Raw genomic sequence first — 20,836 nt, 5'->3', positions numbered from 1 at the left:
AATACAAGGATGAATATGAATCTCAGAAGGGTCCTACAAAGTTATAGTCAGATAACACTGGACCAAAAACAATAAAAAATATATTACATGTTTGTGACATATAAAATCTATTACATATTCATTAATCGCGACACTTGTAGTTGAAAACTTATAGCTTGAAATATTCAAGTTCCTTTCAAGTTGAGCTTCATCAGCTACAACTATCTGCAACCATAAATGAAATAATTGTTAGAATCGAGTATAGATACAATTAAAGATTTGAAAATAAAGTCTATAAGTGATCATACATCAGAATAATGTATTATGTAATGTAAGTGATCATATAAGACACAATGTAAACATTGACAAAAAAATACTCTGAATCTAATAATCTTTCTTGGTACATCCCTGTACTGCATATTAATAAGAATAATCGACATTCCTAACAGAGACATCCAACCTTTTGTGCTTGATGGAAAAAAGAATTAAAAAAACTATAATAATGATCACATTCTTAAAACATATTATGTATACCATACACCTGAATTTACATATGGTAAATTTAAGAGCATCTAGTCTTTTCTTTAGCACAATCATTTTCTACAACTTAACAAGAGCATATTCAAACAAAACTATGCTAAAAAGACATCTCCAACATTTTTATTTTCGACAAAAAAACATGTTTTAACAAAACTATGGTAAATATAATAAGAGTAGTAGTTAACATTACATTGTTTTACACCAATTGTGACTCATATTTTAAGATGTATACACCTATTCTTAAAGACGACTTTAGTTGTGGGAAAGAGGAATGATACATCAGACTCTTTGTTCATTCAGGATTTTCATAAAACACATAGAATGCATGTATAGTTTAAGAGAAATTGCTTGAGAACAGTAACTGCTGTGTATATACATTAGTAGTTTTACAGAAAAATCACTAAATGATCTCAATTTATGATCAATTGTTGATGAAGTTTATGAAAAATATCATAGATTGTAACTGCTGAAATTGATGTCAAATGAAAAAAAAAACATCAAACCTTGAAACTCTGTAGAAAACGATATCAAATTGTTGATGAAGACAAGGATTTCTAAACATAAAGTGAAGTAACGATGAATTGTTTAAATCTTTGTCAAATCCATGTTGATTCGTGAAACATAAAGTTGCATAAGAAGATATGAAGTTATCATCGATTCTGAAATCTTCATCCGCGATTGCTGAAATCTTCATGTAAAAGAGCTGAATTTATGATCAATTTGCTAAAATCTTCATGTAAAAGAGTTAAATTAATTGTAATTTGATCTAGATAGTTTTGAAAGGTTTCAAAACTTGCCCTCAAGTTTTGGATTTTTAAAGTTTTAATTAAAATTTTAATTATTAAATTCTAAGACCCTACTATTTTGAAAAGTTCAAATTACACCCTTATGGTTTTATTAAATTAATTAAGTGTATAATTGAAAGAGAGTTAATAAATCCATAATGATATGGTTTGTATTTAATTAAATTAAAAGTATAATTTTGTTAAATTAGACCACATAGTATTTTAAAAGTGTAAAATACACCCTTATACTATATAGAATTAAAAGTTTAATATTATATATGTATAAGTAAAATGTCAGTCTTACTGTTAGTAGGTCTCATTCACGAAACTGGTCTATAAGGGGTGTTTAAGGAAATTGCCTATAAAATGACGATTGAATGAGTATCCATTCTTACCAACCGCACTCTTGACTAGTGGAGGGTCGTTAGCCGATTGGGTAGGATAGGACGCAACCTTCCATTATAAATATAATGAAGTACGAAGTAATTAAACACTTTTATAAATTCCCAAATCTTAGTTACTTTAGGAAAAATGTGGAGTTGGTGCTATTCCATGAAATTACACTTTGTACCCTTACTAAGACGTTAGTGGAGCATGTGTGGTTAACCAGCACACTAAGTGGGCTCTAAGCAAAGGTGGAAAAGGGTGACTCGATGTTTGTCATAGATCGATGGAGCATATGTGGTTAACCGGCACGTCGATTAGGTGACTGTAACATTGGGGGCACCATGTATATTTACATGGTTATCCACAACTTGTTTGTGAACCTCGACATCCCAGTCACAAACGAAGGGCACACTCGAAATTTAAACATTCCATTGAAATGTTCAATGAATTTTAAAAGATCTAGGAGTTTCAATTCATTTAAAACTTAATTTTCAAATTTCATTTTTCATGGTGGAAATTGGTAAATTGTCATTTACCTACCTTCAAATGTTCTGCAATTTGGATTTTGGCACCCCTCTTCCAAATTGTAGAATATTGTGTTGGGTCCTAGCCTTGATATTTCATTTGGGTGTTATATCAAGGATTCCAATCAATTAACTTGAATTTCTCCCGTTTTGTAGATGTCAAGGTCTGACAACTATGTCTTCCTGAATCCGTTGGAAAAAGTTTTCCTCTTGAAGATGATTTTTCACGATTGGATTGTGGAAATGGAAATCACTCTTCACTTCCTCCACCTCCTCCAATAATTCTCCCTGACCCACGTGTTCGAAGACTTGAAAAGTTCAAGGCCACTCAAGCCCTATTGGCGAAAAGAAACGAAGATGGAAAGTTGGTATGCGCTCATGTCTTGGATATGAAGTTGCATATTGATAGATTGGGAATGTTGGGCGTCGATGTCTTGGAGAAGTTGAGTGTTGACTTGGTTCTTCACTCACTTCCCGATTCATATGGTAAGTTCGTTAGAGAGTGCTATATGATGGAACACGATGTGACGCTCATTGATTTGACTTATTTGCTTATTGTTGTTGAATCAGAAATGATTTGGCACACTGGTACAGCAAATTTGTCTGGAAAATCAATATCCCAACCTTCTATGGGCAATGGAAACATTGGAAGTCCAGAAAAGTTATCTCTACGCAAGAGAAATGCTGAGTCTAAGATAGTACCATGTACCATTCCAAAAGAATCCATATGTTTCTACGGCCAAAAGAGGGAGTATTGGTTATGAAGCTGCCCTAACTATCTGAGAGATCTAAGAGATGGGAGAGTGAAGATGTATGACTATACTTAAGGTAAAATCCACTATCTAACTCTATTAAGTTCCTATTTGGAGATTCTAAATACATGATGTGATAAGATTACATTTGGTGTTTTGTAGGATTGAAGAAAAGAAAGGAAGCTTAAAGGAAAAAGCGTGTTGAGTCTGATCGCGAAGATATGGATTTCGATAGCATGATTCGATGATCGGATTTTTGAACTGCTGCTAAGAGTTATGATAGATTGCTTAGGAATATGTAATACCATAGTTTTCATTTGAATTGCATTGTAAGGACAAGTTTTTCCGCACCTTTTATAAATAAAATAAATTCTAGTTTTTTTTGTCTTATTTCTATTTCCTTGCAATGGCATGTATGAAAATTGATGTTTATATCTATTTTAGCAATGTTGAAATGGATGTGATTCTTAGTTATGTTATTTGTGGTCATGTCGAGAATTTACCAAATAAGGAAAGATTCTTGTCGCCCGAGTTTCAATTGGACAGAAACTTGGAATCATTAAACTTGTATTGTATGATGAATGAGAACCTTCATATTTGGAAAATTAAGGCTTCTTCCTTGACAAAGAGTCAAGTGAAGGACTACGAGAACTGGTACACAATGTTGTGCGCTAGTCTAGTCCACCACAAAGAACAATATGATTATTCGTCATGATTTACTAAAAGTCTAGTAAATATGGTTATGCTTACAAGATTAAGTGTAATTCTGAATCATTGAAAACTTTCAATGAATGGCAGAACGAATAAGAAGAATCAAATAGGCAGAAAGATAAAAGTTTCTCCAGTCTGAAAAGGTGGGAGAGTACTTTAGTATCATGTTTTTTGATCGTCTTGTTGATTATGAAACCATATCACAATTGATCCTCTAAAGTCACCTTAGTGCACTAGTATGGCTAAGAAGAGGAATCAGAAATTTTTGAAATGGTTAAATTAAAAAAGGATGAGTCATACTTCGTTCCAAAATCAAGTCTTAGAGTCATACTCCAAGATTGTGACTTGAGTGGCACATCTTAAGAAGTTTTAACACACTCATCAAATGTAGAGTAGAAAATGTTTTTCTTACTCTTGCACGTTTAAAATTGGTAAGTTGTGATGTCTTGGATATAACAAAGACTAACTAAGACCAATTGTGTGTAGTGTTTGTCTTGATAAGAATCTGCACTAACTCCTGAATATTTGTTTGTCAGGAAATGTTTCTTGACAAGAGAATCTTATATGTCAAGAGGTCAATGGGAGTCTAAATGATCTTGAAAAGTTTCAAGAACTAATCAAGAGTAAACCTATTATTAAACACTAGCACACGACTTGAGGTTTGTAACCTATCGTGTTGACATATTCTTGTTTCTGTGCCATTTCAGTTTGGTCAACTATGCATATGAGTTTTATGAGTTCTCAATAGACTGCATAAAGACAAACACCTTGTTCAATGAAAGTACATTGACTAGTATAGGTGAGCTGCTAAATAATTTGGAAACATTGGTGGGATCCTTGATGACAAGAAATTAAGAATGAACAAGTTCTGTCCATAAGAGTTTGGATTTGTCGCAAATATTATCTTATGATTATGGTTATGACAAATTCACATGGATAGGAACACATACACCATAAAATCTAGGTGTCATAAGGTTTCTATCCTTCATGAAAATGATTGTGAGAAAACCCTTTCACTAGGAATATTTTAAGGAGTTAGTTGTTGTGTAAATTGCATTCTCAAATTCAATTATGATTACAGCATCCCTATTCATAGTTCGAATTGTGAGATTTGGCAATTAATTTTAACATTTAAGAATTATTGCTATAAGTGTTGAAATTGTTTAGACACACATATAAGCTGTCTAAGGAAAGGTGTATGATTTTGAGAAGCTTAGATAAAGGCTTATCAAAGCATATTGTATTAGAAATATGAACTTTGGAAGTCAATAAGTATTTCTTTCTAAAAGTCCAAATGTTTTCTGCATACGTGTCAAAGCTAGTGGGAGCATAAATGTTATGATGGTATGGAGATAATTATCATGTTAGTGGGATCATGATTATTATTTTAAGTATTGCAAGTTAACAATATTAATTATAGAAAACAAAGTTTCAATTTGCAAAGGTTGAATAGTTGTTTTGCTATAATTAAGGGAGAGAATATTATACTTCGTTTCGGAATCTAAAAGCTTGGATCGAGAAATTTTAATCAAAGGACATATATGGATGTTATGTTGAAAAGATTCAACTTAAAAGGATTCTATATATTGCAATATTGTAGCAAGGAACTAGTAAAGTATCACGTTTTTCATTATGGATCATGTCCCATACGCGTCGGGTATAAGATCGATTGCATATGCTGTAATATTCGACCGTTCTAAAATTTTCCAAATGCCTAGGGCATTAAGAGGGAAAAGGGACTAGAACCGGTTTGACTAAAATAATTGAACAGTTGTCAACGACAATCTAAGGTTCGCTAAGGATTGGTCGCTTGTGAGCAGTTGGAAGTATAGTAACGAATGGACCACACTGACATTATTATGATTAGATATGATTCTATTAATAATGAGTTGTCATATGGCAAATATGGAAATGTTTCCATATTGGGAGTTGGACGTTAAGAATTTATGTCTAGATTAAGAACTTTTATGCAAGAAAGTTATTCAGAGGAATGTAATTTGAATGAGAGACTTCACATCTATGGAATTGTCTTGTAAAAATCTCCAATAGAGCACTTTGTAATATCATTGGCAAAGTCTTGGTGGCTTTGGTGCTGTGACATTACGAAAGGACCGTTGCATAAAATGTTAGAATCTAAACATATTCTTATAGTGACAAGAATTTTATGTTATTACACTAACGGTAAGGGTTAGGGATTGTGAAATGAGCATCATTGGAAATGTTTTCAATTGATCTATTTCACAAAGTATGGACCATAGGTAAACAGAGTGTACATGCTTGGTGCATGGGACAACTGCTGTTATAATTCAAGTAATAAGTTGATTATCCGAAACATTATACAATGAATAATGTGTAATAAATATGGTGACTAAATAAAAAGGAGTTTTATTTATACTCAAAAGTTTGGGGCCATATTGGATTCGATTATTATTGTGTTTCACTTTGCATGTTTTGACTTCCTGAATAATAAGATTATTCGAACGTTCCATAGTCGCTCATACTTTGGGAGTAGGTATGAAAGAAGATTGTCATGAATTGGTTTGTAGATTGTCTAAAGTGTATTAGACATAGCAAAGGTTTGCTGCAACGTTCATGAGTGCTTATGAATATGATTTGAGCATTGGATTAAACCCATGCTCTCTTGGATCAGTTCATGAATTTTATCATGAGTGATTGGTGAGACGATAATATCTTATATTCTTGAAACCGAGACGTGTGAGTTGTATTCTGCAAGTTGGTTGCACATTGATAATATTTAAATGCACCAGTAACTTGGTGTTATAAAACATATTGTTTTGTGTGATTTGATGAGTAGGTACAAGCGAGAATTGAGTCAAAGTTTATCCATTCCTTTTATCCAAAGTGGGATAAATTCCATATATGTGGGCCCCTCGATGATTTAGTGATGACACCCTAAGTGCTTGGCCAAGTTGGGACTAAGTTGATGTGTTCAATTATAGTATGTTGTCAGTCGTCATAAATCGGAAATCGAGAAACAACACATAGACTAAGAGAATGATTATAATCCATGTCTCATGTCTATATGATATCTAGAATGGAGGAATATATGATCCCTTATCTAAAGGACACGTTTATGATATGATCAGAGTTCGACAACGGCTTTCGAAAGCTACAATTGCTGATCAGGTTCCGAAGTCATACACAATATGGTTATTAGACTTATCCAAGTGGGAGACTATTGGATTAGGTGTCTAAGCCCATAACTATTTTGGTATGTACTTGACCCGATTGTGAGCATTGTCCTTTTGGGTTGCCTTCACCATAGCAACTGATAGGATGAACTAAGGAGAAAGAGGATTAATTATGATTTATTAATATATTATATGAATAATATATTAAAAGAGAAATCATATTGTGTAATTAATATTAGTCAAGAATTAATAAAAATTAATTTTGTGGCTAAAAGAGATTAACTAAATAAAGGGGATTGATTGTGTAATTATAAGATATTTGCATAAATGGGCTAATTGACTCCATAGAAGTTGGACTGGACGAAATCTATGGGGAAACCTATAAGAATTCGTCCAAGTCCTCTAAGGAGGGTTTATGTGATGGTGATGAGGATTTATGTGATGAGGATGAAGAAGATTGTGATGGAGGTAATTAATTTAGGGAAAGCAATAGAAGATTTTTCAAATAAAAATAAAGATGGAGGTAATTAATTTATAATTATTTGTAACATCCGGATTTCCAGGTATATTATTTTTATTTAATTATTTTGGAGTTTGCGGAGGAACTCGGCGAGTTGGAGCCAAGACTCGCCGAGTAGGGTCGCGGATGTTCATCCGGGTTCACGTCCGGACTCGGCGAGTCCATTTATGGACTCAGCGAGTCCACGCTGTTTAATGAAACCCTAATCCCCCGGGTTTGGAGCCTATTTAAGGGCACTTATAGCCTCCCATTGCGGCTACCAGTCCCTTGAGAGAACCCTAAGTGAGCCAAATCGCTGTGAGGAAGAAGAAGTCACTTTTGATCTTTGTACCTTTGGTTTAGCAAGAAGAAGGTGACCAAGAGCAAGTGGAGGTGCGATTCTAGCAGTTCCAGAGTTCAGAGACTTCATTTTGAGGTATTAGTTCGAACCTCCTTCAGTTTTGGTGTTGATCATTAGAGTTAGGGTTTTCTAACCCCTTTGGAGAGTGATTATGTGGAGCAAATGGTCCCTCTTCGAGTTTGTGCCTTGGATCTGGACTCAAAGAGGTCCAGATACCTTAACCCTTGGAGCTTTATGGATCAGTTTGGGGTCATTGGACTTAGGTTTCCATTTTTGGGACTAAATCTCCTTTTGATGTCTTGTTGTTGTTATACAAGCATCAAGTTTCGGACTTTACATGACATTCATGCTTGGGAAGGACAGATCTAGGGTTTAAGGAAACAGACCTGACCTCAGGAGGCCAGTAGAGTTTGTGCATGGCATGAACTCGCCGAGTTGTTCTTGAGACTCGGCGAGTAGGGCTAGGGTTTCATGTAAATTGCTCAGTGAGTAGACTTGCCGAGTTGAGGGAATGACTCAGTGAGTCAGAAGGGGGTTAGAGGACTGGAGTTCAAGGCGGTACTCGCCGAGTTGTTCTTGAGAGTCGGCGAGTTGAGTCGGGGTGGCACCGCGATTCATGCCTGGTATGACTCGTCGAGCATAGGGAGGGACTCGGCATGTCAAGCGGGACAAGTGTTAGAGAACATGTGTGAATTCGCCGAGTCACCAGGGTGCATATAAGTGTTATGGGTTTTAGAACTAATTATGTAAGTCTTTATAAAAAAACCTATTTGCATGTAAGTGTTCTTGATTCATGGTATCGTATACTAAATCATGAAGAGAAATTCAAAGTTGTTGTTAATTCTCCACTCAGATTGTTCATGAATGTTGACATTGTAAGTTTTATTTTGTTCCTTTCTTTTTATATTTTTATAATCATTTTATTATATAATCATTTCTGATTATTTATATTATAGACTTTTTCATTTGAATATAATCATTTGAATGAAACTGGAAAATATAAAGTTTTCAAAGAGAACTTCTCTCGTAGTGTTTCTGGTGATAGAGACTTGAAGGTTTTGAAGGATGTTGATATGGTATATTTAGTTTTTTTTTATACATTTATATATATATTTATTAATGTTCTTTTCTAATATTATACATGTTGATGTTAGGTATTTTTCCCTATTTGGAGGCAAAAGCACATATATGTTCTTGTTATTAATATGAAGAAACGTGCTTTTGAGGTTATTGATAATGGTGCAGATGATGCTGATTTTGATGATAAGTATGGTGTAGTTTTTAAACCTCTTGTAAGTTTCAAATCATATTTATAATTTAGATTTGAAATCATGTATTATATGTTTTATAATTATAATACTTATATTTTTCTGATGTGAAATCATATATGATTTTCAGAAAAAGTGTTTTTTGAAGTATCTAAAATAGATCAATCATGTTAAAGCAAATGAAATGGCTGATAAAACTATTACACTAGTAAGATTGATAATGACATGGAGGACAGTTTATAACAAAATGGATTGTGGTATTTTTGGTATGAGACATATAGAGAGTTATTTTGGCGAAAAAGGTTCTAAATGGAAATGTGGTCTTCCAAAAGAAGGTGGTTCTCAAGAAAAAATTCTGGAAAAGTTGAGAATGAAATATGCAGCAACGATTTTAACTTCTAAGATTAATACAAAGTGTGATGATGTGTTGAAAGCTGCATATGAGTATCATAAAGTTGATCAAAAGATTCATGGTAAGCATGCATATGATGCTTAATAGAATACAGAAAGAAGGCTGTCAAATTTTTTTTGATTGAATATTTTCTTATTGATGATGTTATAAGAACATGTTTGTTTATGTTGTGTATGTTATGGATATTGTGAAGAATGTTGGTTTTGATGATGATGGAAAATAAGTTAATATGTATTTTGGTGGATTTTATTATGTAAGTTTGTTTGTGTGAATTATGTTATTAAATGTTAATCTCAAGTGATTATGTTTATTTTTATATGTAATTTATGTTTTTACTATTGATTATATGTTGCTTATATGTAATCATTAGTGATTGTATCGATTTTTTTCTGTTTTTGTAATCATAAATGATTATATTTGCTGTAGAGCACATTATAATTTATTATATCTTTTTCTTTATAATTGAGCTTATCTTTACTGCATGGAATACATCACCATACAGAATCTTTGTAAGATTTTAGTTTTGTTTTTTAGTGTTTGAATTAAAGAATCTTTTCTTTATAAATGAAAACTGATTGGTACAACCATGTATTGTATTTTTGATAAGTGATTATGTTTGTATAAATGGGGTAGCCTTGTGCTACCCTTATATTTCTTCAAAGATGACTCTTTATACTTCCAATATGTTAGTTTTGTTTATTAATTTCTTCAATTTTAAATATCACCACCATTTATTTATGATGTAAACAACTTCCATTTTGTTTCAGGTAAAATATGGAGTCTATAAGTCTAAAAGAGATAATTTTGCTGTATCTAATAACCTGTTCCCCATTTTTTCAAGATTCTTGTTCTTTTATTTGTAGCTAGATTTTCATACAGATTGTAGTTGACTCCAATAACGCCACTTCCGCCATTACTTAAAAAGTTTATCTTCATTGAACATATCACATCTTTACTAGATGTCTTTGAAGTATAGGGGTGTTGTTCATTTAAAGAAGATTTCTTTTTAATGAACAACATTTCTCTACTTCATATATGTAGTAAATATTTTGTATGTTAAATGGAGATAATCTTTCTAAGTAATGGTGGAAGTGTTCTTGGAGTCAGCTACAATCTGTATAAAAATCTAGCTAGGAATATGAAGAACAAGAATCTTAGAAAATGAGGAACTTGATATTTGAGACTTTTGATATTATTTGACATTGAAGATTTTATAATGGTTGATGAAATTATATGATGGGTGATTAGAATTTGATTTTTTCGATGGATATTTTTATGTTTATATTTTTTATGAACAGTGTTGTATATTTGTTAGGAACTATGTTGTTGTATATGGCTATATGTAATGATTTTTGTAGTAGATCTTTGATGTTATTTATATGTAATCATATTTTTAATCACTTATGATTAAACAAAACATATGAAGTGGTATTACATAATCATTTATGATTATACAGATGGATATTGTATGTGGTTATATGTAATGAGTTTTGTAGTAGAACTTAGATGTTATTTATATGTAATCATAAATGATTGCATGTATTGAGTAAGAGTTAACAGATTACATAATTATTTTTATTTGTATAATCATAGATGATTACGTAATACCACCTCATATGTTTTGTTTAATCATAAGTGCTTATATACTTTTGTAATCATAAAATACATAAAGTTAGATAGAAGAAGGTTTAAGATAGAAAAAATTCAAGAAAACTGATTTGTTGTACTACTAATAAAATCAAAGAAAGAATTATCAAAGTAAATTATGTTTTATAAAAAGAGTAAAGTGTACCAAACAAAGAGTAGAAAAAATCCTAAATTATTCATTACTGATTAAACTAGTAATTGTCTGTGTAGATTTTGATGATTATTCCGCTGCAAGTTTTATTGGGCATGTACGCAAGTTATGAGGAGCCATTTCTCCACATCCTGAGCATCTTCTTGTTTGCTTGTTTGAATTTTTATATGCTATTTCTGCTGCCCTTTGAATTCTATTTTTCTTTCCACTTCCTTTATTGATTTGAACATTTGGAACATTGATTTCAATGTCTTTTGGAATAGAAACGCCCATAAGCTTTCCTACCTCTTCAACATCAGTCCTATTTTTCTGCAATTCATTTATAAGACCGTTCTTGTATTCCTTCAACATGCTTTCTGTTTTCTTAACAAAAAAATCCATTTTGTCTTTATTTTTTCTTACGTATTCCAAGCATGCTTCAAAGTTGTAGTATGATTGATTGACAGATCTGTTAATTTCACTGTCTCCTATATCATATACATGCCTACCAAAGTGATAATTCCTTGATATCACATCCTTTCTCCAACGATTCTAAATGTATTGTTAAGGTATTTCCTTAATTCCATGTTTCATGAGTATGTTGAATGTATGTTTACACAAAGTCCCAAAGCGGTTGAAGTGTCTACAAGTACATTTTACATCATTTATTGGAAGTTTTATTTCTACCTATTCAAAATAAAATTAAAGCATTAAGTGTTTTATAATCATAACTGAAAATTGTTGTATATTATGTTTTGATTCATCAAAACTTAAAATAAGAATATATTACCTCAAATTCTGTTTTTAGATCACTGTTTTTGTTCAGTTGTTCCACTTCGTATAACTCCCATTCGTTTTTTATTCCAATATGTTTGTATTGGTAGTACCATGAACGTTTGTAGATTTCTTTTTGTTTGATGACCAAGCCCCTTTTGTGTATTTATTTATTTTTGAACTGTTGTGTCAAAGTTCATCATGAAATGTAAAAGTAAATTTCCAGATTGCGAGTAAGTGTTGAAGAAGGAATTCATGCTTTCTGATCTTGAAGTGGTTTTCATCAATCCAGACATTCTAGTGTCAATGAAATATGCAAGTATCTATTTTCACGTAATTCGAACATATCATTGAACCATCTTTTATCTTCGAGGTTGAATTCATTAATAATCAACTCCCGCTTCTTCTCAAATTCATCAGGTTTGATATACATGTTCCATACAAGCTTGTTAAATCTTTTCTTGAAGTCTTTGTTTTTAAATAAATTGCCAATAACCTATGAATGAACAATTTTACTTATATAAGTATAAATTATATACTTATTTGGATATATCATATATTAGTAATCATATATGATTATATATTGTGTTATCATATATCATACTATATAATGATATATAGTTAATCATATATGATTATACAGTATGATATCTAATAATTCATATTATTATAATCATATATGATTTAACTATTATAATAATATGAATTATAAGATATCATACTATATAATCATATATGATTAATCGTATATGATTATATATTATGATATACGATAATAAAGTATATAATCATATATGATTAGCTATTCTAATAATATGAATTATAAGATATCATACTATATAATCATATATGATTAAATACTATATTATCATATATCATACTATATAATCATATATGATTATACATTATGATATCTGCTAATTCATATTATTATAATCATATATGATTTAACTATTATAATAATATGAATTATCAGATATTATACTATATATTCATATATGATTAATCACATATGATTATATACTATGATATACGATAATAGAGTATATAATCATATATGATTAACTATTCTAATAATATGAATTATCAGATATTATACTATATAATCATATATGATTATATATTGTATTATCGTATATCATACTTTATAATCATACATGATTAATCATATATGATTATACAGTATGATATCTGATAATTCATATTATTAGAATAGTTAATCATATATGATTATACAATATGATATCTAATAATTCATATCATTATAATCATATATGATTAATAATTATAATAGCATGAATTATCAGATATCATACTATACAATCATATATGATTATATACTGTATTATCATATATCATACTATATAATCATATATGATTATACATTATGGTATCTGATAATTCATATTCTTACAATGCTTAATCATATATGATTATACATTATGATATCTAATAATTGATATTATTAGAATAATTAATCATATATGATTATATAGTTTTATTTTTATTATACTTTTGCTTGTAGTTTTTTCATTATGTGCCACATGCATAGTTTGTGCCTTGAATTTGGTAAGACAAATTTCACTACTTATTTTATTGTTGGATCTTGATCAGTTAGAACAATTTTTGTTCTTTCCCTTCATGAGCTCTAAGAAAAGCTTTAATTAGCCATTCATACGACTCAATTGTCTGTCTACTCAGCAACCCAACGCCAACGGTAACTAATTTTTTCTGGTGGTCAACTGCTGTGAATGTAACAAATACCATTTTATACCTATATAAAGAAAATGTGTTTAGTACAATCATTTTATTTTAATCATAAATGTAAAATTTATGTAAAGCATATAAATTAACTTACTTGTTTGTTCTAAAAGTTGCATCAAAAGATATAACTTCTCCAAACTCTACATAAAAAGCCTTTTCTCTTTCATCTGCCCAAAACATGTCAGCCAACATATCTCCATCATGAAGGAACTCAAATGAATAATTTGGGTAATGATATCTACGATCATTCATTTTGTTTATCATTATTTGAGCATCCTTGTAACATAAGATTCTATTTACTCATTTCCTCAAGTTTTTGTAGTCTATTACCTTTGCCCCTACATATTCATATCCTCCTTTCAAAATTGCTCGTATTTTGTGAGCCATTGTTGGACCAATTTTAGCTTTTGATGTACGTACTACAAACTCTTTTTTAGAATATGACATCTTTCTTGCTTATTTCGTATAAGGTCTTTCCTCAATACTTTCCAGTGGGTGGTTGTGCAATTCAAAGAATTTCTTAACTTTGTAATCTATTATTCCATAAACATTTTCAAATATAATCTTTCCTGTACACACATTAATTATCTTGTTTGAATTTGGTTTCCTCTTGGTAGAACTTGTAGCCAACGTATCACAAGGTTTTGGTTTATCCTTGCCACCCTTATTGCATATAACATATTTTTTTTTATTATATGGGATATTGTATTTTGATTGGCTACCCAGTCTTGTTTGAAACCTACAATGTCACACCCCAAAACCGAAACGGCGGAAACGTTCTGGGGTGGATGACGTCATGTCAAGTATCACAACAGATGCATTATAGTAATCAAAAGTACAACAAAACATTGCATTAATAGTAATAGTTTTACATGGTTACATTAATACATCAAAGTAATACAAGTAATAGAATAAATACTACGCGATACTAAGATATCTTCATCAACAGCTCCGGGGATGTACCTGTCTAATGCTAACCTGAGAATACAAGTTATTTGAAAAGCGAGTATCAGCATTTTTACAAATGCTGGTGAGTTCATAAGTATTTAGTGACATTTCATTCAAATAACTTTATAAAGTAATAGTTTAAGTCTTTACTGTGTATTAAAGTTCTTTCCAGAAAATCCTATATTTTCTTCAATAAAGCAGCCTTCTACCAAGACTGGTCAGTGTTATGTGGTAAAAAGTAGTTTTCCCTAAATTGCTATCATTATCAAAATACTGAATTTTTTTATTATTAAGGAAGCAAGTGACATCAGGGAAATACATATGCCTCAGTAGTGAGGACTGCTGACTAAGGCAGGGAATCATAGACTACAGGAGAGTATCGAACTAACGACACGCCTGGTTCAGTCTAACAAGTAGAGACTCAGACCCCAGAAGGTACTAAATGAAAAGTACAACTGGTAAGGTCTAAAACAGTGAAAGACAGACCCCAGACAGTATCAAATGAAAGATACGTCTTGTATGGTCAAAAACAGAGATAACAGACCCCAGACAATATCAAATGAAAGATACGTCTTGTAAGGTCAAAAACAGAGATAACAGACCCCAGACAATATCAAATGAAAGATACGTCTTGTAAGGTCAAAACAGAGATAACAGACCCCAGACAATATCAAATGAAAGATACGTCTTGTAAGGTCAAAACAGTGTGACTCTAAAAATGAATTACCAGCATACAGGGTAAATTGCCGGTGAGATACCGTTACCTTAAGGCCATGAATTATAAGGCAACCTGGGATACTCGTAACCATACTAACCGACACTAGAGTGCCAGACGCCCTATAAGCGTCTAAAGAATATGACATTTGTCACCCCTTGGCTTGGTGGGCCGTGGACTGTAGCTAGCAGTCAGGGTGCGGGGGTGTCAATCCCGTATAGATCTATACACACAATGTCCACTCTCCCTACAGGAGACTCTGGTTACCAACTAGACTACGGAGAAGGCCGTGTCCTGAAGATGCATCCCAAATAGTGGGTAGAGACTTCCAACTAGTGGGTTTCTAATGTAAGTGCTGAACTGGAGGTAGAGACTCTTAACTGAATTGACTGGAATAAACCCGTATGTTTATGCTTGTGTACATAATATATAACTAATGAATCAACGACATTCGGATGGACATCCGATCCCACTAGACCACATCTCAACGAAGAAAAGGAAATAGGGCGGAAAAGCCTTCCTAAGTCCTTCAATCATTATTTACATGCATCTATACAAGCACAGACATACATCTAACTACGCTTGAGTGTGTATCAAGTGGAATCATATCGTGAAGTATAAGTGTACGGTGTGGAATAACCGACTTGTGAAGTATAAGTGTACGGTGTGGAATAACCGACTTGTGAAGTATAAGTGTACAGTGAGATATCCGAGTCGCGAAGTATAAGCATACAGAGGAACATCCGAGTCGTGAAGTATAAGCGTACAGTGGAACATCCGAGTCGTGAAGTATAAGCGTACAGAGTGGGATAATCGAATCGTGAAGTATAAGTGTACCAAGTGTAAGTGTATCACGAAGTGGAGACTACGATAAGTGAAGTAAGAGCGTCTATCAAGTATAAGAGGCTACAAGTATAAGCGGTATAGAGACAATAACAAGTATAAATGCATCACGAAGTGAAAGCGTTATCGAGTAGGAGTTTAAAAATAAGTATAAGTGAAGCAACAGTAACTAACAAGTAAAAGTATACACGAAAACCTTGGAAAAACCTTTATACTCAGGAAAATCGCATTTGTATTCTTTGGTAAAATAAGTGTGAAAACCTTTAGAAATCTTTGGGAATCTTTCATAAATCATTTTGAAATGGAACTTTGATAAAGCAATAAAAGTAAGAACTTGAACAAGTGAAAACCCTTTTTGAAAGCCATTTATAGTGTCCTACTCGGTAAAACAGTGTACAGTGCAGTAAAATCTGGTGCATGCGGGTTATCAATCACATGTGATTGATATGATAACTGACATGTTTAACTTGTATTCCCTCCCTATAAAACATGTGAAAACATTTAAAAGGTTCATTCAGGGGTATGAACTCACCTGGTGTAAGTAGGTCCGACGAAGGTGCCGTTTGGGCGTTCGGTGTCACGCAAGGACTCGAACACACACAATGACCTATTTAACATATGATAACATATGTTCACACACAATTAGTATATTTAATACTAATTAAACAAATATACGCACTCAAAGGAGCGGAAAACACTTTAAATAAGTGTTTGGGTGTCCCGGGTAGCGTCTAAAGGTGTGTATGGCTTAGGAATGGAGTTTACTCTCCGAGAGTAAAACCTTAACATCATGTTTACGGCCCAGGGACTACTCACCATGATTTTACGGCCGTAAACTCATGGTGATGGGTTTTAGGGTGTTTAAGGCTTCTAGCTTGTTCATGGGATTTTTCTAAGTACTTTTCCAAAAAGACATGAGTGGGTTTAAGGCTTCTAAGGGCATTATATTGGAGTTTACGGCCTAGGGACAACTCCTAAGGGAGTTTACGGTCGTAAACTCTCATCCTTAGAGTTTTGTGAAGTTTAAAGCTCCTAATACCTTGCTAGTAATTTATAATGAAGTGTTATGCCAATTTGGGGGATTAAAACTATCATTTTGGCACATTTAGGGGTGTTTATGGCCTTGGTACATACCTGGGCCGTAAAAACCATTTTACACCCTAAATCCTTATGTTTAAATGGTCTAAACTCAAGAGGATAAGCCCTTAATTCATGAATTAAGTCCAAGAGTGGTTTGGGGGTGTTTTTGGGGCATTTTGACATGGTTTAGAGGGGTTTACGGCCTAAGCATGTGCTTGGGCCGTAAACTCTCTTTTATGCCCTAAAACTTTATGTTTTGATGTTTAAACACTCCTAGGCTAAATCCCCAATTAGTTTCCAAGCTTAAGGGTGAGTTTAAAGGCAAGTTTGGCATCATTTTAGGGGTTTACGGCCCTAGAGTGTTCTTGGGCCGTAAACTCCTTACTCCTTGCCTTCTTGGACGATTTTTGGTGTATAACTACAGCTAGTAATGTTTAGAACAAGCTAGGGTAAGCGGACTTACAATTGGGAAGCGTTTGGTTGCGGATTCGGGGCGAAAATGAGTCTAGAGAGAGAGAGTATAGAGAGAGAGGGTGGAAAGAGCTCCAAATGGAGTTTACTCCCCTTTATATATGGGTGGGAGTTGGAGCTCAGTGGAATTCTACCCGATACTGCCGTCATACGGGGCTTTTGGTCGCACCCGATTTAGTGGTCGTAATAATAAAAACTAACTTTTACCAATTAAATGGAAATGTATGTTATGTGTTTTTATTTCCTTTCATCACGACTTAACGGCCTATTAAACATAAACAATGAAATGTTTATTTAATTGACGACCTCTAATTAACGGAACCTTTATACAGTGGAATATTCCGTTAACGGTAACGGGGTAATGTAACGGAATAAACTTTGGGTTGTCACATACAATTTCTACATAATCAATATACATTTTTACTTCCAAATTTAGTGATTTAAAAACACTATTTACAACGGGTACAAATTCAGTAGAGAATAGGGTCATCTGGTTTATATTCAGATTCTTCAATTATGTTACCACAATCTGATTCATTTGTTGAATTGGAACTTTCACCTGATAAAAGAAGAGAATATCAAATATGTTATTATATAATTTTATGTTGTAATAATCATATGTGATTAACAATATATATTTATATAGTGTAATATATTATTCATTATATTTTAGTATGAAAAATCATATATGATTATAAATTTAATATATTATTAGATGTTAAATCATATGTTTTTGTTCATTGTCTTATATGATTAATCATATACTGTACTTTGTATTCATAAATGATTATACATATTAATTTATAGGTAATCATACTTGATATTGTTTAATCATTTATGATTAATCATGTGTATTTGTAGTTTGTAATATATGATTAATCATATTTTATGATGTATAATCATATATGATTATTCATCCTAATATAAGATTAATATATATTTCATTTTGAAACATATATGATAAATTAGAATTACAAACTATAAATACATATGAATAATCATATATGATTATTCATGCTAATATAATCATATTTGATGATGTATATTCATAATTTTTTTGTACAATGATTAATCACATATTATACTGTATAATCATATATGATCATACTATTTAATATCTAATTAATTAAATATATATTATGATCTATGAACACATATGATAAATCATATGTTTTTTTAAATTGTTATATACGATTAATCAATTGTTAGTATGTATTATCGTATATGATTATACACCGTTACATATAATTAATCGTTATTTATAATGTATAATAAAAAATCAGAATGAAATGTAGAAATTGTAATGTAATATGTAGTATTAAAACAAATTATTTGTACCTTCAATACGAATCATATTTTGAAGTTGTTTAGAAGTCAAAAAAATTGAATCGGTTTGTTTGTTCTTACGAGATGATTTTATTTCAGCTACAATAGTATCAGTTGCGATCGACTCGTCAATTTCTTTTGAATTCAACATCATTTATGAAAATTGATTTTGATTCAATTTTCAAATGCTATCTTGAATTGCGTTGATGAGTGCGATGTGCTTGTTACTTCGATTTGAGGATTATTTCTCGTATTTATGAAGATATGAACTGATGTTCTGTTTCGATCGTTTTCTTCAATTGGAAGATTTCGATTAATTTGATAACAGATTCAGTAAAAATATGAACTTTTATGATGATATTGAATGATTTTTGAAGATTGAATGATACGATTACGTGATTGATATTGGGAATAAATGATTTAGCGATAAAAGAAGTTGTCCGCTTTCTAAACATTAAGTTGAAATTTCCTGTTATACCCCTGCATCATTTAACAGTTGATGGAAGTTGATGTTAAGTTTAATTGGTTGATGTTTAGTCTCTCACTCTCTAATTTTTTTATTAATTTAAAGGGAACCATCCTCTCTCTCTCTCTCTCTCTATATATATATATATATATATATATATATAGTGGTAGGTTCAAATGTTTCTCACATCTATTGTGTGCTAGAATGCACCAATAGTAATTTAGTATTAATTATATGTATATTAAATGTTCTCCATACTTATAACTAATTTTTATGGAAACTAATCAAATTCGTCATTAATGTCAATAATAATATTCTTTTAGAATGAATCATATGTAGAAGAATGAAAGTATATTCCAGCAAAACCAAAATGTATTTTAGTAGAATACACTCTCGTTCTTCATATTCCATTCAACTTTATTGTATTTTAAATGAGTGAGTCCTAAAACAAAATACGAACTCATATATAAAAACCTAGATGCGAATTGATTCTGAAAGAATGTTATTGCTGACATTAATGATTAATTTAATTAGTTCTATAAAAAGAGAATTATAATTATGGATATCATTTAATATACATATAATTATGGAAATCATTTAATATCTATATTTATTTAATTAAATAATTATTTAATTTACTAAATTTCTATTGGTGCATTCTGGCACAAAATAGATGTAAGAAACAAAATAACCTAGAATATATATATATATATATATATATATATATATATATATATATATATATATATATATATATATATATATATATATATATATATATATATATATAAAAGACACTTAAACTTTCATTAAATTTTTTGAATTATTTAAAATACATCATTATCTGATGTAACTTTATGCAATTAATTCTGATAGTCAACGACTTCGTATGTAACAATTTCTGTTTCTTGTAATAAACAATCTTAAGTTAAAGTTTAAATAGCATAAGTACAATTGTCACATTCGTCACCATATGACACAACAAACTTGAATTTTTTTATGTTTTTTATGTTTTTAATTTTTTAATTCTTTAATTTTTCCTTTTTGGTGACAGATTTAAAAATCTTTTATGTGAATATATTATCAAATTTTTTTGGAATAGTATTAAATATATATACTTTTTACGCAACAGAACTTAATCTAAATGTCCACGTTTCTTTGTTAGATCTTCTCGCTTATCTTAAATTAACTAATCAAAATTTGTAAATTTAAATAAGCTTAAACTAATTCCGATGAATACAATTAAATAAAAATTTTAATTTGCATATAGATTATACGAAATTTTGGAGAGAGAGAGAGAGG

The sequence above is a fragment of the Lactuca serriola genome, chromosome 6 (genome assembly GCF_051521515.1).
Source record: "Lactuca serriola cultivar US96UC23 chromosome 6, Lser_US96UC23_V15, whole genome shotgun sequence".
Lineage (NCBI taxonomy): Eukaryota > Viridiplantae > Streptophyta > Magnoliopsida > Asterales > Asteraceae > Lactuca > Lactuca serriola.
This window is presented reverse-complemented; position numbering follows the sequence as displayed.